Source organism: Melanotaenia boesemani, chromosome 6, assembly GCF_017639745.1.
Source record: "Melanotaenia boesemani isolate fMelBoe1 chromosome 6, fMelBoe1.pri, whole genome shotgun sequence".
NCBI classification, from domain to species: domain Eukaryota; kingdom Metazoa; phylum Chordata; class Actinopteri; order Atheriniformes; family Melanotaeniidae; genus Melanotaenia; species Melanotaenia boesemani.
In genome coordinates, this window is record NC_055687.1 from 6,714,786 (window position 1) to 6,738,276 (window position 23,491).

The window sequence follows — 23,491 nt, forward strand, 5'->3', positions numbered from 1 at the left end:
TTAGTGAATGTGTGCTTAAACGACTGAGTCTGAGAACTTTCCTTATGTGACTTCAAAAAGGGAAATAACCGTTACCCCCAGTAGTGGATACTGCCATTGACCCGACCCCCCAGCTAGCTGAGCCTAAAATCACAGTGCGGGGGCCAGCAAAAGCCAGATCCTCTCCCAGAGAGGGGCGTGGAGTGGGCATGGACAGGCACCTCTCGTGAACATTTGAAGTTTCAGACACACAAACAGCCCATTCTCAGTAGAGCTCACTACAGCTACTTTTGGAATGGCTGAAATTAAAGACCAAGGCTGAATTTGTAGTAACACACTTTGAAAACAATGTTATTGGACCTCTGACGCTCATATGAAATTGTATAATATAGAACCTTTAAATAAAAGTCTTAAGATTTTTTTTTATTTTTTAATTAGAACTTTCTGCCCATTATTTCTTGGGTTGGGATTTAAAGGGTTAAAGTGTAGAGCAAAAATAGTAAAGCAAAATAAGTAAAGTAAGTAAATAATAAGAATAATTGAAAAAAAAAAAAAGAGTAAGACAGCAGCATCCAGACTGCACTGGAACATGAAGGTTGTGTTTGGGAATCAGGTGTCTTCCAACCCCCACCCTCACTTCTTCGATTCAATGTCCACACACACTCAATATTAGTTGTTGATAAGCCAGCGTAATGGAGACAGTTTTGTCCACCATAATCTGGAGCAGTTTCCTGTGTATCGGAAAGTGATGGTAAAGCAATGCACTAACCAATGCATTAAAAACTCCAGACCAAGCATGAGTCAGTAAATCCCATCCATCCATTTTCAAAATGCACTTAATCCAAAGTAGAATCACAGGGGATAGGCAGCATGAAGTCCCCAGTTTAACACAGGGCCAATACAGAAACAAATAACCAATTGTGCTCACTCATAGGGTTTTACTATCACCACTAATAATTACAAGCTTTAAAACTGTTTTTTGGACTGTAGGAGGAAACCAGAGTACCAGGAGAAAACCCATGCATGTATGGAGAGAACTTACAGTCTCTACACTGAAAGACCTTAGTTGCGGTTCATACCAGGAACCTTCTTGCTGAGAAGCATCAATGCTAAACACCATGTCTTAGGATGACAACACTTTAAAATAAGATCACATTTTAAAGTTGTGTGTCTTCACATCATGTTCTTTAATCCTCTCACTTGTTAAGAGTGCTGAATAATTATCTCTGTTGCAATTCAATGTCATTATAGGGCAACAACAACAAAGGGCAACAGCAGGGTAGCTTAGGAAAGCCACAGGTCTTGATAAAACGGCAGGATTAATATGGACTCAAGTCTACTGACCTCCCCGAAGCTACGGATTTGGTGCTAAAACAAATATTTTGAGTTTTTGATCTGAGTAAAGTCAGTCTTTGCTGAAGATTTCCAGAATGCAATCTGGCTTGGAGATGGGAACTCAGAGACTTTCCACATTTAAAAAAAAGTGGATCTAGCTGAAAACAACATAGCCCACAGCTATAATCGTAGCAATACAGATCCCATCTAAAAGTCATACAGATATGTATAAATAGCTTCTGCCCTACACAGTATTATAATTTATAGATAGAAAATCAGTCATTTATGAAATGATTCTATGTCGTATGCCCTTCTGTGCAGGTTTGTTGACTTAGAGCTAAACTGCAAAGAGAGATTTGATAGATGCTGAGTAAGTGCACTATGAATCCCAGCTCATTACCACAAAGCTCAAGGGAAGTTCAGTAGTGTGTGGCACGCTGTCTCCAAAAAGCAACTAAGCCCCCGAATCCAAACTTTGCAAATATGCAATGCAAAGTCATGATGCTGAGATTTTCACCATGGGATCGGAGCATGAGTCATCCACAGCCCCATTCTGCACTACTCTACTGTAGGCCTACCTCTCCACCCCCGAGGCTGTCTATTAGGGGCCTGTGAAGCACAGTGGACAGAATTTCAATGAGCACACTCTTTCTTCTGTCTGTCCGTTCGTACACACAGGGTGAACAGGCACAGCTCTAGGTTGCATGAATATATTTTAACGATTTAGCACAAGGAGAAATGCTGAGATGCCTCTTTTCTATGCTCATCTTCCTTTCCTCACTCTGTCTTTCATTTACTCTCTACAGTCTGCTCCCTTTACTTCTTTCTCTGCCTTTGTTCCACTCTTCCTTCCTTCTCTGTGGGCTCTTTTTCTTTTTCTGCTGTCCTTAGCAGTTTACAAAGAGGAATGCCATCCACCAATTAGATGACTGGTCAGCCCCAGTCAACGCTGTCATTACTGGAACCCGACAGACCTAATGTTGATTTATACACATCACTGATCTCCAAAACGATGCTAAAAATAAAGCTTGCAATATCCCAGGGCCGCCCGGGGCAGATAATGCACTCCTGCAAGCATTGAGCTGAAGCATCTTACTTTCTTGGCAAGAAAGCCTTCCATAATGCTCTTGTCTTTACTGAGACCTCTGCTGCACAACCACCACTTATTTTTACGTGCCATTGAATCGCTACAAAGTGCAGCAGAGATGTGCTTTCACCAAGGACAAATATGCGGATGGCCATGAGAACATGATGCAGCACTGCATTTTGACAAGCTGTGAGACGGAGTGGTGCATGTGTGCAGAGCGGTATAGGCTGCTGTGCTAAGTCATGAGGGGATGTCAGCAGTGGGGTCGCAAAGGCCCAGATATATGAGGTCTTTTGCTTAAATGCACACTGAAGATGCCCCTCCATCTACTCAACCAAAACCAGCCAGCCAGAGGGTCCAAACTGGCCCACTGGATAAATGTGGTCAATGTGAAAATAGAAAATATTAACTGCAATTTTTTAATAAAAAGTAACTACAGGTTTTACATTGTTCCACTTCAGGTCATACATTTGGCAGTGTTGCTTTATCTGTTAGCAACATTACTCAAAAAGTTATGGACGGATTTCGTTTAAATTTTAAGGAAATCTCATGAATAGAATAAGAAACAAGTGATGACATTTTGGGGGTGATCCGGATCACCACCTGGATCCAGGAATTTTTTAAAGAATTCTTTTCTATGGGGAGATGGGGATAACTGTGCCACTAGAGCTTCTAACTCAAAAATAATGCCCATAATCATTTGCAAAAAACAAACTACAAATACATGGCGGAGGTCTGCTCTCCCTAAGTGCTTCTATTTTTTTATGCCTGAATATAAAACATTAAAAAACAGGGGCATAACTTTTATATCTTACTTAATGAATCTGAACTCAGCTTGTGTTATGAGGTGATTCACTTCAGGTGTTTAGATTTACTGCACAGATGTGGAAATGTACATTTAAAATAGGATGAAAAGATCTCCTCTTCTACCCAGGCAATTCCTCTTTATGAGAGTAAGGAATGTCAAAATCAGCTGTGATTTTGTTCTATTTTCCTCAGATTTGTATTGCATTTCACTCCCCACACTTGCATATTATTCTTATCCATTTGCTCAGACCCAGAGGAACAGGAGAGGGAGGGGGAGATGAACTTGTACAAAACTATCCAGAGAGTGAATAAATACAAATGTTTCTCCATAGCTTAGAATTATCTAATATATCTGTGGGGGGTTGAAAGGTTTGCTGATCAATACAAATAACTCAACGATTACCTCACAGGGTGGTGAGATTTCTCGCTTTCAAACTCAATATCTGGCTGCTGCAAACTGAATGGCTCAGTCTCATCACCTCTTCCACCACAACCACTCTGCAGACATGTCAAAAACACAAGCAATCAAAGGATTGCAGAGCTTTAAAAGTTTTAATGTGACAGTCTGAATAAAAACACTACCTCTGCCTCAGACATTTCTGTCCACTTTAATTAGGTATCTCTATTATGAAAACGTGACTATTCATGGCAGTTACGGGCGATCATCACTCGAGGGTACTGCTGGAGTTGGAGCAGTGTCAGACGTGAGGAGGAGATAAATTGCATCTGTGCTGTTACAGCTAATTAACTGATTTTGCTTTAATGATCATGCTATTAGGCCGTTATTAGTAAGTATTCTTGATATAACAGGATTTGGACACAGTTATCAGTTATCAACACAGTCTTTTTAATCTTTTGTTTCTCAAATATTTATGATTTTAATATTTATCAACACACTCAAACAACATATAGTATTACACAAATGTTTTAAAAGATTCTTATTCCTTTAATTTAGCAGAAAACTGGAAATAAATGCAATGATTTATTGAAACATATATAACAGGAGAAAATAATGAACAGTTTGTAAAATTTTAACAAGCATGAAAGTGAACCTTTGGTAGGAGCATATTTATTCTTCAACAAGGTCTGAACCTGGACAAGATTTCATGTATTTACCTAAACCAGACCTCTTGAAGGACTTTCCAAAACTGTTCTTTGGATGCTTCTGCCTTTTGTTCCATACTTTGTCCAGACAACCCCACACTGCTTCAGTAATGCTGAGGTCTGGGCTCTGGAGAGGATTCATCCTCCATCAGACCTGTTGTCATTTATTTTCAGTCTAGTTCTTGTGTCATGTGACATACCTCAGCCTTTTCTCCTGTTCCTAAGAAGGCCTTCTTTACAGCCATGTTTCCAGGGAGACCATTTCTGATGAGACTTCAGCCAAGATGGATCAGCTAAAGGTCCAGATGCATCTCTTAGGTCCTGGTTCAGGTCTTTCCTGGATTTGTTCCCATTTCTTCAGGACACCACTTTCAGATCCTGGTCTTCTGCTGTAGATAGTTATTTAGACCTGACACTACTTCTTTTGCCATCCACTTGTCCAGTTTCCTCAAATGTTTTAAGCACACACTGCGCACCATACAACGTTTGCAGCTAATAGCTCTTCAGGAATCTCCTGGTTTGTGCAAAATTTATATTTTATGTTTGTAAAACTGTGTTATCCTTGGGAAATGGAAATAGATGATGTGTCTTTGTGGAAGACTACTAGTAACAAAAGGCCTAAAGATCCAATTCACAATGGATTCTTTCCAAAGCTGTCTGTTTTGTGTTGACACAGCCTGGTTCATTACATGAGTTAGGAGCTTTTTATGCCTAAATGATTCATAAGTCAGTGTTAAGTGACCTAAAAACCAAAAACCACATTCCTCTGAAAATGGTCAGGTACAAGGACTGAAATGTGTGAAAAAGCAGCCAATATCCAAATAAATACCTTAAAAGACCTTGAAAAGGCTTGGAAAGCTACTGCTTTAAATAAATGTGGTCTGGTGCAAGTCCTTAGCATTTATTCATTTCCTTTTACTTCGGTTGCTTTGTGTTAAGGTTTCCCTGTTCCCTCTGAACAATAAAGTACTACATAAGAGTGTGTAATATGCAGCAGGGTGTTGTAAAGATTTTCCTCAGCTGCTCTCCCAGCTATGAATTGCCATTAGACTGATGATTGAATTTCAAATAGAATGACACAGTTTGCCTTTTTTGCAGTGACAGAGGATACTTCATCACATCTTTTTCAACAACACAGCAGGATGGAAGAAAAGAAGAGTCTCTGAGCAATAATGCATTTAACGGGGCAGCCTGAGCACATTCTCACACTACTAGAGCCCTGAAGTCCCATGCATATAGTAATGGTTCTTTGCAGACTCAAAAGTAAATATGCATACAAGAAAACAGACTAAATTTGTGGCTAACTAATGAATGAACTGGCTTTCAGTGAAGTGAAAGTTTATCCCTTTCTGTGCACTTATGTAGAGCTGCACAGCATATTATTTCAGCATCAATTACAACTCCTGATGCAGGACACAAAGGGAAACTGCACCAAGATTTGAACAGCAAAAGACAGAAACAGGAACATCTGGAAGCTAAAACAAACAACATACTGGAGCTGTAATTCAGTTTAAAAGAAGCAATAGAAGAGCCTCACGATTGCATTCATGAAGCAACTGCCTTTCTGCTGGCAGAGGAGTGTTCACAGCCCTTTCTGCTGGACCAATCTGCGCTTCTCACAGCCTCCCACTTCCTGTTGACAGGGACAGGGAGCCCTGTCTGCTCTGGTTTCAACCCTCCCTGAGCCTTTACTTTAAGATTGCTACCCAGCTATACTGTGTCTCCCTGCCTGGTAAGACAGAATTTTAAAGATCTACTTTTGAAACAAGTCGTTGCTTTTCAAATGAAATTTGCGCACCTCAGAGAATTGTGCTGGAAGAGGAAATGAATGGCCTTACCTGTGAGGAAGACAGCAATTATGATGCTCCCTCACAGGCACAGAGAAGCTTCTTCTCCAGTGTTTTTGGTGTAATCAAACAAACAAAATCAAAGTTCAGTTAAAAGGAAAGTTTTTTTTTTTCTATGCAGATGCACTACACAAAACCACTACAATTAAAGTGGATATTCTTCAGTAATACACATATTATAACACTTTAACATAGTTCTGTTATTTTTTATAAAGAATGTTTCATTGAGTTCCTGACTTTAGAAGGAAAATAAATGACAAAAAGAATCAGCATCAGCCCAGGACTGCACATCGGTGCATTCATGCTAAGCATGTGTTGACGTAAAAATTAGGTAAAATCAGAGAGTAGCTGGTTGCAGATGATTTGTTAAAAAAACAAAGCCCCTCTCCCAGTGAAATCCAGGTAAAGCTGGCAGTTCTGTCCAAAATCAGGCAAGATATTCAAGTCATCTTGATGGTGGCTTGTGTACTTGTTTTAGTACACAAGCATCTGCTAGTTATAGTAGAAAAGAAAACATTATTGTTTCTTTTCATTAATTTGCAAACCTTCTCTTGGGCTAGTTACTAAAACTGGACATTTATAAGATATAACAGAGCAATCATAAAACAGGAGAACTGTTCTGTGTTTCACCATTTGTTTCACAATGATCTTGTTCAAACAAAGACATGACAAAAATATACCCTCACCAAGGCAGTTTTCTTTATAATTAATGATGTAGATAATATAGAGCAGGGATCGCCGACTTCGGACTTCTTGGGCCAGTGTCTTGCAGGTTTTACATGTTTTCCTGTTGAAACACACTTGATTTAAATAAAATGATTCTCCAACAGCTTGTTGTCAAGCCCTCCACCAGCCTCTTGATGACTTGTTAATTTCAGTCAGGTGTGTTGCAGCAGGGCGACATCTAAAACCTGCAGGACTCTGGCCCAAAAAGTCCCTAGTTCTAGAGTCTTAACATTTTATGTACAGCTAATTAATATTTTTATGCATTAACAATAGCTCAAATTACATAAATTTGATCACTCACTCAATTCTCAACTGCTTTTTCTCAACTGGTTTGTCAATTCAGATACATGCATCTGATGTATTAAATTCTTTTTATCTTTCCTGATCCAGATTCTGATATCCCATTTGGAAAATGTCAGTACTTTTTACTCAGAAATCTAAAGCTTATAAGTCACAGGTGTTATTTTCATACAAGGTTACAGAGTTGGGAACTGTCAAGCTGCTGTGATCAAATTAACATTAGAGCTGCTTCAACGGTACTGATCCAGGAAAGCAGATCAGTCTGCTCTAACTTTTTAAACATACTTTTTGTTAAACGGCCTGCAAATTCAGCTCTAATTAACCTAATTTCCTGAAACAGAAGGCAGCTGTTTCCAGAACATAGCATTCTCCCACAAACCCACTTTGATCTGCTTAGGAGCAAACAGCTGACAGACAAAAGCAGCAACTAACTGGGTAAGGCTAAAACAGCAAAATTAGATTAAATATTGGACTCATGTTGCTAATGTGGGTAAATATATGTCAGCACTTTTGCTAAGGAGACATTTAGAAAAAAAAAGAAAGGTTGAAAACATTGTTGAGGACAAAGGTCACACCAGTAACTTCTTACAAGAGCTCAAATTGGCACAAAGGTTCATGGATGCACACCTTCCTTTCACTCCAACTTCCATGTGAAGTTGACACAAGCAACACATTAAAGTTAATAACAGAGGAACATGTATGGAGGGAGAACCTCAGTGTGCTTGGCACTGTTGGGCAAGTTTATGCTTCTCATGAACTAGTTCACGACTCAGGTTCAATTCTCATTAGTTAAAATGAATAGCTCACTTTCACAGTTTACCATTTCAATTTTGAACTAGTTCAAATTTCAGTCCATTTAATAATTTTTTACATTAGAAGTAAGAATGGACGACTGGCTTTGAGTAAGAAAATAAATTATAGTGCTGTGTCTTGCAATGAAATAAATTATACTAGACCTTAAATTCTGTCACATGAGATAGATCTGCATGTGAAACAGATGTGTGGACAGAGGATGAAAATTGGTTTTTTTAAAGTTGTCAAAAATAACAAGTTAACAGTGGTAACTAATTCATATAATTAATTGCGTAAAAATTTCAAACATATTTAACGGATGCACGGAGACATGGAGGTTTCTAGAGGCAACATGGAACAAGCTCTATGGATGGGTTTGAGAGCGTCACATCGGTGGGGGATGAGGATGCTTCAACACCCTCACTTTTCCTGGTAAGAAAGTTTATCACCCACACTTTTCCCTCATTTAAAAAAAACAAAAAAAAAGCTGATGATCTCATTTAAAAAGCAAAGAAAAACACAAGTGAGCGTTGGCTCTTACTGTTGATATAGTACAGTAAAAACAGGCAAATAGTTGCAAACAGTTATTAATAATGATTAATCATTATTAATTCATTTGTAAGCTGTGATTAATCTGATTAAAAATTTTAATCAATTGGCAGCCCTAAATTTTTTTCTTTTCTTTTCTTTTTTTTTTTTTTTTGCTTTATTTGTCTGAACAGCTTTTTCAGTGTAACAGAAGGTAATTTTTTTTGTCAAACAGCTATTTTCAGCTTACTAAATATTAAAGCAAAAATAAAAGCTTGCAAAGTGTAGAAATATTATGAAAGGATACGGTATTTTCTCACACTGGACAGATGCTTCAACTTTACATGTGTTTTCAAATTAGAAGTTAATGAGGCTGGCGTTCTGACCGGTTTTTAGGTGCAGGTGGACATCATTTGCAAAGAAAAGTGAGATCTCATTGTCAGACAGTATGTAATATTCTCATAAATAAGCAGACATGGCGTCTGATGTGTACACTGCGTCTGCAGCTTCTCTGTATCGGTAAGCTGCAGACGGGTGAGATGAGATGCTCTCCTGTAGAGCATTGCTGGTTTGTTACACTAGAGTGCAGAATGCATCATGGTTAACATAGTGTGAAGTAGGTGTAGCGCTGGGAAAATGTAGACAGAGACTGTTGCAGATCTTCACATAATCTGGACAAGTTCACATTCAAGTTCTTTATTTGTAGATACATTTAGTTGAAGGTTTACAGAAAAATGAAAGTGTTCAATGAATACATACTTATGAACTCATTTGTGCACAACACTGGTGTATGGTAAAATAAAAAAAAGTAAATTTTTTAGCTTTTTTGCAGAACAGCATCTTTTTGTGCTTTGAACCAATTCAACCATTTCACCAGCTGTGGCGAGATTGAGTTGTACCCACAGAAACTTTAAAGTTTAATTAAGCCATTAGAGTAAGAAAAAAAAAGCTAAACTTGACCAAAATATTTAGGCTGTTTTAAATTATTGGGATTCTTGTTTCTTCCTATTATCTAGGATATGTCACATCCACCTTTTCCAATTTCCCAGAAATCAAATACTACCACCTTACTGAGTGATGCAAGATATATGTACATATATATATATATATATATATATATATTATGTGAGGATTTAATTTTATTCATTTTTATGACTACAAAATTATTAACATAACGTATTGCACACAACATTAAAAAATCACTGTAGCTGTAATTAGCACAGATTAGCTGCAGATCTAAAGCAAAATAATACACTTAAGTGTTTGTGCCTGAATGTGAGTGTGTTTTTCTGTTAAAGTGCAACACTAGTGCAAAATATTTGTGCAAAACAACTGCTCTTCCCATTCTGCCAAACTGCTGTGTGAGACCAGCCAAAGGCTTTGATCCCTTTGAATGTCTCCATCTACAATCAATCCACTTCAACCTTGAGGAGAGAGATGTTAGATGAGGAGTAGGGAGGATGGGGTAAAAGGGTGTGTGTGTGTGTGTCACAGAGTGATGGAAGAGCTGCAGAGATGGAGGGAGAGTATTCTCACCTATCAGATCATTCACCCAGCCCTCGCACGGCGCATCCCGGGTTCCCCATTGCTCACCCAAAGCGTCCACACGGCGTCACTGTTGCTGCGCTGCTAGCGCTTGAATCCGCCCCCAACTCCACCACACAGGAAACAAGGTTACAGCCCAAGAGATGTCACTTCCGAAACACCCACTCCCGCTCGCTTGCTCGCACTCGCTCCCTCACGCCCCCAGCCTATTGCCATGACAACCGAGAAAAGAATAGAATATAAGTAAGTGTTAAAGAGACAGAGGGATCAGAGAGACAGAAAAAAGAGGGATGGAAAGGGAGAAACAAGAAGGGGAGAACAAGGGGACAGTGAGGGAAAAATGGGGAAGAGAGAAGAAGAAGTGGACAGGCAGATAATGGACTGAGAGTGAGAGAGGTAAATGAGTGGGCGGGGAAAGGATGGATGACAGAGGAGAGGATGAGAAAGTGAGCGTGAGAGGAGGCATGTGGTGGGATTTGATCGGGGGAAAGGGAACAGGAGAGAGATGGAGAGAGGTGTGGATGATGTGAAGACAACGACAGAGAAATGAAGTGATCAGAGACAGAAAGAGGAAAAGAGGGAAGGAAGGGAGGAAGGAAGGAGGACACTTTTTTGGGAATAGGGAGCCCACATCTTGTTCCCATAGCAACACAGCCATCCATGAAATACTGACTTGTACCTCCCTCTCACTCTCTTACTCTCTCTGTTTCTGTCTCTCCATCCCTCCCCCTCTCCTTTTCTCTTTCCATCACTAACTATATATACACACACACCGTGAGCGTAAGTTGGCACTGAGTATGTATGCAGTAATCCAAGCTCTGCAACATCGTCAAACACATCAAAAGCTACCAAATATACCATCAATGTGCAGCACCACAAGATTTAATCTGTGCTTTTACTCTCACATTAGCCAGATTTAATGTTGCTTAAGATATTTTTCAAGGATGTCTTAAAACTCTGCATACATTCCATATGGATATTGCAAGAGTTACTGGTTGCTGCAATCAGTCGTCATCCTGGCTGTGAACCAACATGTCCTAATGCATCCACACTGTAAAGGCCTGATGTATGGGGGAATTAATTACTGTAGAGTCGTTGAAACGTTTCAAGATGTAAGAATGCTCCAAATGGCCACAAAAATGGGAGAAAAGCCTGCTGACAAACCTGTTGTACTCTGAGATACAAACCCCATTTCCAGAAATGTTGGGAACTTTTAATGCACCAAAAACTTAAATCTGCTGTTTGATTAGATGTTTGAAAGTATTTAACAGAAAGGAGGAAAGGTTTTCAAACCAACTTCACTAGGTTTAGAAAATTAAAACAAATTCTTAAAGTTGTGATAGAGGTATGTTTACTATTGCATTTTCTTTTAATGACTTCTTTTATAGTTTGGGAACTACTTATACTAAAGTTACAGTTTTTTCAGAGGAATCTGTGCCCATTTTTGCTGAATCCAAGATTTCAGCTGCTCAACAGTTCATGGCTGTTGTTGTCTGACTCTCTTCTTCATGATGCTCCATATAATTTGAATAGGACAAAAATCTTGACCGCAGGCAGACCAGTCAAGCAAACACACTCTGTGTGTATGACACCACAATACGGGAAGTCGTGCAGAATGAAGTCTGGTATCGTCCATCTAAAATAAGCACATACCTTATTGATGGTAGCATATGTCTCCAAAATCCACCTCAGCATCACTGGTACCTTCACACAAAAAGTCATCCACACCATAGGTGCTGATGATCCCCCTTAGTATCACAGCTTTTGCAGCTTTCTCTGATAGCACGTAGAAGCAGACATCAGTTTTTACTAAAAGCAGCTGAAATGTGGACACATCTGACCACAGAAGGTGTGTCCACTGTCTTTCTGTCTATATGAGATGAATTGGTGTCCAGAGAACTCTGCACTGTTTCTGTTATATGGCTTCCTTACTGTATAATATAGTTTAAGGTTTTGAATGCAGCAATAAATCAGGCTTTATGAGGCCCTTCTGAGGCCATGTGGTTTCTCCTGCAGTGCTGCCTGAGAACTTGAAGGTCATGACCATCCAACAGTGGATTCTGTCCTTGGCCTTTATACACTGAGATTTTCCTAAGATTCCCTGAATCTTTTCATAATAGCTTTATAAATAACACCACATTTTTTCTGCATCTCTGACTTTGTAGTGAACCAGAGTAGATTTTTGCTTGGTAAATTTGAGATATTTCGACTTAAAACCAGTGCAAATGGCTTAAATCTGGTCAAGCACTAAGAATTTAGTTCGACCAAACTATCTGCATCCATCTGCACTGAGTTGACATGACTGTCAGATTATCAAAAAGTTATAATAAATTTCCACTCCAGCCATCACAAAAGTGTGTATTGAGAGGAGGTTTCACACACATGGTTCAAGAGTTGACAACCACTTTCATCAAAGCACACTGGTCTGAAAATAATGGGGACAAAAGCTTTAATCCACATTTCTGTGTAAAAGTGCACTAAAGTTTACTGAAGCTAATAATACAGATGGCATCTCAGTCAAGCAAATTAAGTGGGGAAACTTGACACTTATTTGGCAAGGAAGCAATCTCATAGATGAAAGCTGTGGGTAGACCTTAGGTTGCACTTACAGTAATGGCAAAGCAGACCCCTCCTCTACAAATACAGACCTTTTCCTCTACCTGCAGACATAAGAAGCAATGAAGATGTGGTATTCAGTTTCCAAAGTCTTTCATTTTTTGCTCCTTATGTTGCAAAATCTATTTCAGATGGAGACAAATTGCATCAATCTGCTCTTCATAACTAGATTGATAAAGTGAAATCAAGTCTTTAGAAATTTGTGCATATTTTAAAGCAAGAAGAAAGTAAGCAAAAACCTAAAATATCTCTTTAAGGCCCTTAGGTGTGGCTGCTAATTGCAGCCATGTTTCATCTTATCTTAATAACAAGATGAGTGTAACCTAAACAGAAATTTTTAGATGAACTTGCCAGCTCACCTATCACCATACTAACAGTAAAGCACGGTGGTGGAAGCATCATACAAAGAGGCCCTTTCATTTCAATATGTCAGGGGACTAAAACCAACTGTAGAGGCTTCAGAACAAGTCTGACTCTCCTTAAACACACTCGTGGTTTGCCAAATCTGAAAATGGAATTTCAAAGTCACCTCTGAGACCTGAGAGACTGCTGAGAGAAATGGTACCAATACCTACATAGCTCCTGGTATTTAAAGTTTGAAGAGACTTAGATATTGTTTTTGTCTATGCAAAATACCAGCGGAAGATGCAGGCTTTACACATGAGGTGACCTCGAGGTAAAAACCAAAATGCAGCTTGTCTACAGGGGGAGGAAGTAATTGATGTGGGCCATCATCCCACCATGAATCTAAAGCAGTCCAACTTTCTGGACTAACTCCTGGCAGCCTCTTTCCAAATACCCCCTCCCCTTTCCCAGCCATTTCTCTCCTCCTCCTTCTGCCCATCTGTTTTCTCAGCCCCCCCACCCCTTCGCTCTCTGGCTACCTCACTGGTTTATTTCTCCTGTGTATGTATATCAATCTATCTCTGTCTCTCTTCCTTTATCTTTTCTGTAATAAATGGCCTCTCCTCCACCTTATTTATTTTCAGTATTCCTCAATCTTGTATATAAAAAAATTACACAATCTCTCCCACAATCACAGTTTTACTATCCACTCCACCACCCCTTTGTCTTCCATCCATACTTTGAGTCTTATTGCTTGATCTCTGCTTTATTTAATCTCTTATTCCATGTGTAATCTCACATTTCAAATTTGGACTTTCCAGCTTCTTCTAACACATGTTTGGCTTTCTTCAACAAATCCACATTCTTGGTTCATTAGACTGTACAGACACATGTAGGCACACATGCAGGGATTGACAGTTTGCTAATAATAACAACACAATGCAATACAAATACAAAAACCTCCATCTGTTCAACTTTCGTGTTTGGTAGTGGGATCATTTTCATCCTTTGGTGAGAAGAAAACTGTGGTGCTGGTAAAACACATGGCCTCACTATCTCCCTGTTAACTTTTGCAAAAATAAATGAAAGCAACTTATTAGGAGTCAGGAAATAAGAAACTCTGGTGTTTGATTTCATTGCTGAAAAGGATGTAATAAATTTTTTGTTCCAAATTAAAGAATTGTCCTGTTTTTGAAATCTCTGGGTGTTTGTGCATGTTTTGGTTCTCATTTTTCTCAATGGCTTATTTGACTAATAGCACACTTTGTTATTATTTTGCAAATAAATTACAGTGGAGAGTCTACAGAGCTTTGGATGAGCAATTCTCATATTTTGGCTGAAAGATGTTTCCTGTTATTAGTCAACAAACATCTGCATGTGCTGCATTTGGGGAATATCAAAGTGTAGCTGAGCCAACCACCACCAGTTAGTCTTCAATCTTTGGAGAACAGTTTCATGAATGTGATGTTATCTAATGAACTTTTCTCAGGTTAACTCAGTTCAGGGTGGTTGTGTAACCGTCTTGATTAGCATTACTTGGCTCACATGTTCTTTAGTTGTGAAATAGATTTTGCCTGCACTTTTTTGTTTCCTTTTTTACAAATTCTGAACATCCATTCAAACGTGTAAACTTGTATAGAGTATAGAGACTACAACTCCTCGCACAGCCGGCCGAGGTTCGAGTCCTGCATTGTTGCTGTATGTCATTGCCCGCTCTCTCTGACGCCTTTCCTGTCCAGCTACTGTCAAAAAATAAATAAATAAATAAAAATCCTTTAAAAAAATGTAACTTTAAATGTCTGTAAATGCTTTGAATTTAATCATTATAATCTCTAAATGCCTCAGACAATTGGCTGTATGGGTTGGTGCATTAGACAGAAGTAATTTCCCTTAACTCCAGCAGAGGGCACTCTTATAAATTTGACTTGATGCTACTGTTTATGTCGCTAAAAAATGGAAAGAAGAAAGCGTGCATAGTCATCCTAATATATGGGTCTCAAACCCGCAGCCCTCAATATTTTGTGGCTCCTACTTGACAGTTAAGTTTAGCTTTAGCGTGGCCCACTCGTTTTTCTCAAACATTGCGTATTGTGCTTTAGCCAATCAAGCATAGTCATGTAGTCACATGACCACATGTATTCAAATCAAAAATGAAACACATGAAAAATATCTGTTAGATTACAAGAAGGTAAATTTGATTAAATTTGGGAGCGATGGACGAGGTACATTTCCCTTAAACGTCCATCCTTTGTTTAAAGCTTTTATTTATTTTTGGCTCATATTTTTCTGTGCTCTGCATGCATGCATCTGTACACTGATGGTTTTAGTATGCATGTATGTAGGTGTGTATTCACTAGTGATGAGCATTTTAAGAAATTTCTGAACTCAACTAGTCAGGCTTTTCAAAGCTGATTAGTCGATTAGTTGTGATATCATCATAACTTCATTAATGATGAAATAAAAAATATGCAATCTCAAAAGGGAAATTGTAAAACATCTGTGAGATGTTATTTGTACAGTGTGTGTGTTCCATAAACAAATGTTTTTATTTTGTTAGTTCTATTTTTAATATTCTGTGGGCTCCTTTATTGTTCAGCAGGTAGATGAGAAAGTGGGTGCGGGAGACGTTGGGATTGAACCTGTGCTGGCTGTGTTTTTATGGCAGCTGCTATACAAGGTGAACTAAACACCGTGCCTACAGGAGCGTTCAGCTCCAACACAATCCAGTTATTTTCCTCATCTTTCCGTCTGGTCTTTTCACTCCTGAAGCAACATTTCTGTGAGGGTTTAGTAACCATGCTGCTCTGGTCTGTTGCCTCCACTATCGGTGGAAACACTTAAACAGAAACAGCTGTAAACACATCATTCAGTGGGTAACACATGTGGGTGCGTGGGGGGTGTTTTTAAATCCATTCTCTCCCAGCCGCGGTAGCAAGTGTGTCGTACTGAGAATAGTGAAGACTTGCCTTGCTTGAGGATGGCCGATGGATGGCCTCTGTTGCGCAACAGAGGTGAAAAGACAGCACAAGGGGTAGACTTTCCTGCTTCTACCTACAAAACAAGCTCAGTTACTTTATGCATGAAGTAACTAATAACTGTAACTTGTTACTTTTTTCAGTAACGAGTCCAAAACTGGTCCTAAGAGAACAATCACAACAAGAGAGAAGCAAGTTTTTGTAAGTATTTTGAATTTTACGTAATGAACAAAGCTACAGCCATCTTTGCTTTTGTAGCTGTCCTACTCTGCAACAACAAATTAGCATACTCACCAGCTAGCTTAACCTACAGGTGATGTAGTAGCTGTGCCATGTTATGCACAGGCTCACCAGAGTTTGACAGTAACTAACCTTCCACCAGATGTTCCACAGCACATTTCAGACACAAACAGCTTTCCACTCAGCTCCAAAAATTATGGACCATTAATGTTTTTTGTTGTTGTTTTTTTAAAGAGAACCTGTGCAGCACAGAGCATAAGACATAAGAGCTGGGCAGGAAATCAAACATGAAACATTCTGTCTCATTCACATACCTCACTACAATATACATAAACTGATGTACTATTCAGAAAGGTAAACCAGAATCCACAGATATGTTTCATAAAGCTCATTAATTGGAGATTAATGCTAGGAGGGCTGCTCAGTACACTAAATATTAACTCGTGCAATATTAATATTACAAAGACATTCTGACACGAAGTGAGACAAGCACAGGTGGAGCAATGAGGGCTGCATTCATGCATATTCTACAACTAACTAGCATGCACAGGTGCAGGAGTGGAAAGCAGCATTAATAGGTCTGGGATTAACATAATGTCTTAAATTTTTTTTTTTTTTTTTATGTCACATTATCCCTAAATTCAACAACAACATCAAATATTGCATGTTTTTCCTTATAATGCAGCTCAAGCTGGGGGCTTTGCAAAAAGAGGGTGTGTGTGTAATAGAAGTAGACAGATATCATAGAAATATGTGATTCTGCCTTACTGAATGTGAAATGAAACAAAAAAATGTTCTCCTTTAGGTGTAGTATGAAGTAATGAAAGGGCATATCGATGAGGCACTGTAGACTCACGCCCAGTGGAATTCCTTTGGTTAAATAATAAAAAAATTATTTAAAAAAATTGTGGTAAACACAGCTGTCCAACACCAACCGTTTTGCAGGTAAGCAAGTAATCATTTTGTTAGTTGTTGGGTAAAAAGAACCAGAAAAAAGTGGATTTATGTTCCCAGGTAGGTAGTGTAATGGAAAACTGTAATGGAAAATTATACATATAACTTTTATACTTGTGTGATATTTAGATGCGACACTTGCACTTTCTGTTAAAACCATGGCCTTATAGTTTTCACTGAGTAAGAACGAGTTGTACCCTGCAAATATTTGGCAGTGAGCTTCTCTTTCTTATCACATTACTGTTAGTATTCTGTTAATTTTCTTCACAAACTCTGTAACTCATCAAGGAGAAGAGAGAAGAAGTACGTTCAAAAACCAGTTTGAGCAGGTTCTGAAGACAGTGTACTGAGGATTTGCACCTGCGACCCTGATGCTTTCACATCATGCGAGTCTATATTAACCAAGCCCACGTGTATCTCTTTGGACTCGCTCAGCCAAAGCTGTTTGACTGTGACTCTCATTGCTGATCAGCTCTTAATAAAAATACTTTCTTTGATTCTCAGTGTGTGATCTTTGATAATAAAATTTCCACTACAGTAAAAACACACCAAATAACAGCTAATGTTGCTAGGTGTTGACTGGATTTGCTGTCCCCAAGTGGCACGAAAGCATGAGCTAAACTGGCTAAACTAGTGCAAATGAATGACAGGAGCTGCTTTAGGCCATTCAGGCTTTGGCCAATAGTAACACTGACCTGTTACAGCTGCACAGTTGCTTTCTCTCTCAATCTCCCTCTCTGCCGCTCTTTCGCTCTCAGGCTCCCACTCGCTCCCTCCCACAACTCTGTTTTGGCTCCCTCATTCTCTGTTCCCATTTCTCCATCACTTACCTAATGTCTTTCAACTCCATCTCTCATTCCAGCTATATGTCTTTAACAAAATGTCAAGTAAATCTTTTCTTGAAAACTTTTAAAATGTCACAGATACAAAGCATGACTTGTATTTCCACAAGGGACGTGGTTGAGGCACAGCTTGTTTTGTCGATAAAAACCAGGAAACAAACTGAAAAGTTTTCAAGGAGATAAAATGCAGTATATACAGCACAATTATGTAAAGGCTACCTATGCTGAAAACTAAATAAGCATCCCATTCATGGAAGAAGAGGGAAATATTTCTGAACATCATAGTGAAGCAGAACAAGAATGTCCAGGCTGGTTATGTGTCGTGGTACGCCTACATGGAACAACACACTGAGAGTTTTTAATGCCAATCAAGTCATGTATCATTTTTTTCTTTAAATTTACGACCAAATCAAACATTTTCACAATTAAATATGAGTATGAATCTGTGTGCCATTCACAATAGCGGCTACTTTCTTTCTAAGACACACTCTCCCTTTTATACATAGTGATTTGAACACTTTGTGCCCCCCCTTCATTTTCATGTTATCTCCTACAAATCCATCTTTTTAATCTCTGCCTTTTAATTTCTCTTGTATTTTCCATAAAATGCTCTGACAAACTACAGGGGGGAAAAATCAAAGCTGCTTTGCAAGCGCCTTTTCACTCAAGGTGTAAATAAACAAACTCTGTGGGGTAGAAATGAAACACTGGACATCTCTCTCTCTCTCTGCTGCTGCTTCATTCAGAGGTGTAGTCCTGCCTCTCCACCTGGCTGTGAAGGTGATATTGAATTTGTAGGGAGCAAAGGGAGGTCTGGATGTAAGAGTGTGCTCACTGTCTGCTTATTTACGCTGGTATTAGTAATATCACTGCAGCTAGCTACAACAGACACAGCAAAACTAGGATTCCTTCTTTCTACCTGGACAGCTTACTGTAAATCTCTTGCACAACAAATGAAGTTATTAGTAATTTCATCAATGGCAACAAGCCAACCAATAAGCAGCCACGATTCAGTGAAGAATCACAAAACTGTAAAAATATTTGATTAATCTTAATATTATGTTTGACTTTTTTTCCTATGCAAACAACCCTTGAAGTTCAGTGGTGGAAATCATATTCAGCAGCACCTTTGTTAGGTTCACTGTGCTACTACTGAGTTGGACCCTCCTTTGCCTTCAGAACTGCTTAAATTTTTTACATGAATATAATAGATATTATAGCATCACACAGTTGCTGCAGATTTGTTGTGTGTGAAAATCTCACTATATCATCAGTTTCTGGAATACTGAGACCAACAGCCATGCCACGTTCAAAGTTACTTAAATCCACTTTCTTCCTCTTCTGATGCTCAGTTTGAATTTCAGCAAGTCATCTTCGCCATGTCTACATGACTGGATGTACTGAGTAGCTGCCATGTGATTGGCTGATGAGATATTTGTGTTAACAAGAAATTAACACAGGTGCACGTAATGAAGTGGCTGGTGAGCATGTTGAATGCATCTACAGTGAAAAACTGTAACCAGAGTTTTTTCATGCTTTTGCAGCGTGCATGTCGACATGCGTTTGTCAACACTCGTTCACTTACCAAAACTACAACTTATGTGTAAACACGGTTTATATTTGCCATTAAATTTTGTACATTTCCAACATTTTAGAGTTGCCAGGTCTTTCACAAACTTTTTTTAAAACTTTTTTAATATTTTAAAAATTAATTTTTGTTAATAATTTTAATTTAAGGACAGAGTTCTTATTCTTGTTGCTTACCTCTGCAGGTGCAATTAAGCACAGAGCATAGACTGAGAAAGCTGAAGCGTGGATGTCAGGGAGAGCTTAACAGTTGCCCCCATCCTTTTGTAAAACTGCTGCATCTTCAGTTTGGCCTCTCACCTAATTTCACTGAGTAATTACATACACTAAACCCCCATTAGACAAAATCAGCAAGCCAATATGTTATGTCCTCCCATGATAATTGAATTTTTGGTTCCCAAGTTCCCCAAGTATAATCAAAGTGTCAGGGTGCTCTGGTGCAACTTGCACTCCTTATTTAACTGCTGGACTAATGCATTACATGCCGTCAGACATTACATCGCCAACAACTGCTGTTCACTTTGTGTTATTGATTCATTAAAACAGAATTCAACATTTTTAAAGTTTGCTCGCCTGTCTTTTAAAGGTCCACTGTGTAAAAAGTTGTATTTAGATACATGGATAATATGTCATTTTAGGGGTAATCATTTTTAAACTAAATATTTCAGGTGATTCAGTGGATTCTTAAAAAAGTTAGATATTTTTTTAATGTAATAGGGAGAATAAATTATAAATGTGGTATTGATTAACTGCCTTCAAATACTTAATATAAGACCTTGCAACCACAACTTTTTTTTTCTTTTTTTATAGTCCGTCTTTTAAACTTTTAAAGGTGTTTGACATCTGTGTCTTTAACCAAAGTGTTGTTGTTGTAGCAGCCAGGAATTCCCAATGAAGCCTCACCAGGTGAGTGCTCAGAGCTGCACTTGATCATTGCTCAACAAAGTTTTCAAAGGGGCTTTCAATCTTATAAAATAAAAACAATATTATAATGTGTGTATAATAGCACAAAAATAAGCATTTTTGTTTTCATATTCAGTGGCGACTATCTTTCACATTTGACTGCAATCTGCAACCTAACCAACAGGTGGCATAAAATGTGCACACTGCTCCTTTAAGACCTAGATTCAGCAGCCTACTACTATGGCAACACAATCTGGACACAGCAATTCTAACTTTTTAGATCTAATCTAGCAATAAAGTTAACAAAATTGTCCAATGTTGATATAGCAAAGATGTGTTTCTTACTGTTGTTTTCTGACTGTATTCATTATCTTCATTTGATGCAACTTGCTGTAATATATCATTTGTTAACAAAAATTTCTAATCAGTGAGTTAACCACATTTATCTACCCAGAAATTCAAAGACAGAAGATAAGACATTAATGGGGGACTGGACAGGAGGGTGTCCTAAAAGATAACGTACCCCAGGAAACAGTTCCTGTGGGTCAGGCTATGCTGCTGTCTGAGAAAAATCCTGCTACAGAATGTGGCCTGTACAAGACTTAAACCATCTTCATGCTCACACATGTCAGCCCAGCTCTGACACTAACATGAATAAATTCATTAATACAGTTTCTTATCTGTAAAGTTAAGACCATAACAGGCGTCACTGACAACTTAGTCCATAAGGCATAACCATGAATAAAAAACCTTTATTTGGTTTGCTTATGATTCTCTAGTAAATAGAATACATGCCAACAAACCCTTGTTATGGAAGAGTACATCGGCAGTTAGATTAGCAACTAAGTAACCTGATGAATATTTGATTTGATTTGTGTTTGCTTTGATCACATAACAACCTGAACCTAATGCACATTGTTCTGTGGTAGAGAATTACACTTTGAGACTACAGATGTTCACAGCTGCTGATTATAGCGTTTTTGCTCAATAATGGACTGAACCCAAAGATTTAAACCCAAGAACATGTGGAATTAAAACAAACATTGCAACTAAAATGAACAACTCTTCCGCTTTCAATGTTTTTACATTATATTTTTATTTTCTCCAGCACATGAAGCTGAGCAGAGCTTACAGTTTCAAAACCACAACATCGCTGGTGTAGCAGGAACTGCAAGTCATGTTCCCCGTGACCTGACCCCTGTCTGTTTTTGTTTCTCACTTTGGTCACCACACTGATTGAAAGCGGGCCAAGCCAAGCTGTCCCTAAGAGATAAAGAACAATTATAGTCTTCTGTCCTCAATCCAGAGATAGACTGGGAACTGTGTCATTGTCCTATTACCCAAAGGGTTGTCACTAAAACTTCTCACTCATGACACACCTTTGCTCGTGGTGCATCAGCACGTATGACAGCTGGTGAAAGGATATATATATATATATATATATATATATATATATATTATTTAAGGGTGTCAGTCATTCAAAATTTAATTGTGATAAATCGCACGAGTGTCCTGAGTTAACTCACAATTTATCACATATTAATCCCTGTATTTACCCACTTGAGGCTTAATGACTTGACATACACACACAGACATACACCCACACACACATACTCTCTCATACCACCTTCATTTATTTAAAAAAAAAAAAAATATGAACAGGAGTAAATCTCCTGCAGGGCTCTAGCTCCGTTTCCAACTTTTTTTTTTTTTTTTTTCAGTTTTCCAGATCAGCTGTTGAAAGGTTGCTGCTTGTAGAATTATCAGGACGTCTCTGCTTGAAGCTTGATCATGGTCTGTCTTTAGAGGAGGAGGAGGGCTCTCTGAATCAGTTGTTTGTTTACACAGCAGGTGGTATTTGAGACCCAATGTACTATGGTGGTAACTCAGTTCACATCCACAGTAGATAACAGAATTACCTTAGTTTTGTTCAGAGAACCCCAAAGTTATTTCTTTATCTCTTCCTGAAAATTTGTAGACGGTGCCTGCGTTAAGGCGGATTTATGGTCGTGCAGCGTCTGCGTAACCACCGTAGGCTCAGCGTAGCTCTGCAGAGGCTAGACCAAGCGGCAACCTTGGGCAGTAAAATGTGAAGCCTATGTGGAAGTTCAAAAAATTGCAGCTTGCACCCCATCCACTAGGGGCTGGCTCCAAAACAGAGCAAATCCCCATAGACTCCCATGTTAAAAAGACCAACTTTACAGCAGAAATAAACATGTTTAAAGCCTGGTACAAAAATCCATTTTAGGATTAATAGGTCAAGCTTACCTTCATGAAAACTGTGAGGGGGGTGAATTTTTTTTCTAACTCATCTGTTTGGATGTTATTTTTATTTTTAAATTTGGCATAATTATTGTCATGTCCTTTTGATTGACAGGTGTCCAATATATGTGGAAAGAAGGGAGCGTGCAGCACAACCGCAGTTTTTAGCCAGCTAACAGTGTGCCTTAGCTTTACTACCGTTCCTCTGGGTTAGCTCGGTTAGCTCTTAGCAACAGGCAGCTTGGAGTTTGATGGTTGTCAAACTAATGACACGCTTGATGCTACCAAGATGGCAATGGTAGGAACACCCAATGAGCTTCACTTTTGCTCTTCAGAAACCTACAGGTGACGTCACGGAGGCTCCGTCTATCTTTTATATTCAGTCTATGAGCTAGACACGCACCTCTTCCAGACCTGACGGTTACGCGAAGGTACTCCCTTGTGATTGGCCAGTTTGGGATCACTTTTTGCCGGATATCTGAATCTTCTCGCTGAATTTGTGTGGTAACCAAAGTATTTTAAAACAGTAACCAGTGGATCAAATTGATGAGAGGCTGATCGAATTATTTCTTTGTTTTCTTCCACAAGCTAGTAAAGACACTGAACCATACTGGACGCCATTGTTGTTTTAAAACAGAAAATACTTACCAAACTGTAGTAAACCATGAAAAGAACTCCGACCTGGTGAGTTTACTGGCCGATACCACCCCTGCTGCC

The 23,491-nt window shown here is 38.8% G+C and overlaps 1 protein-coding gene across 9 annotated transcripts in view; it reads right to left on the reverse strand.

Moving 5' to 3' along the window:
* The window catches only part of syngap1b (synaptic Ras GTPase activating protein 1b), a 207,054-nt gene that overhangs the window by 159,917 nt on the left and 23,646 nt on the right, over positions 1-23,491 (reverse strand). The window contains exon 1 of one of the 9 annotated variants that reach the window (XM_041987634.1): positions 10,099-10,180. The exons of the other annotated variants lie outside the window; for them this stretch is intronic. The gene's annotated coding sequence lies outside the window, so the exon portion shown is untranslated. Of the gene's footprint in view, positions 1-10,098; positions 10,181-23,491 lie in introns of those variants that run through there. 9 annotated transcript variants of the gene reach the window in all.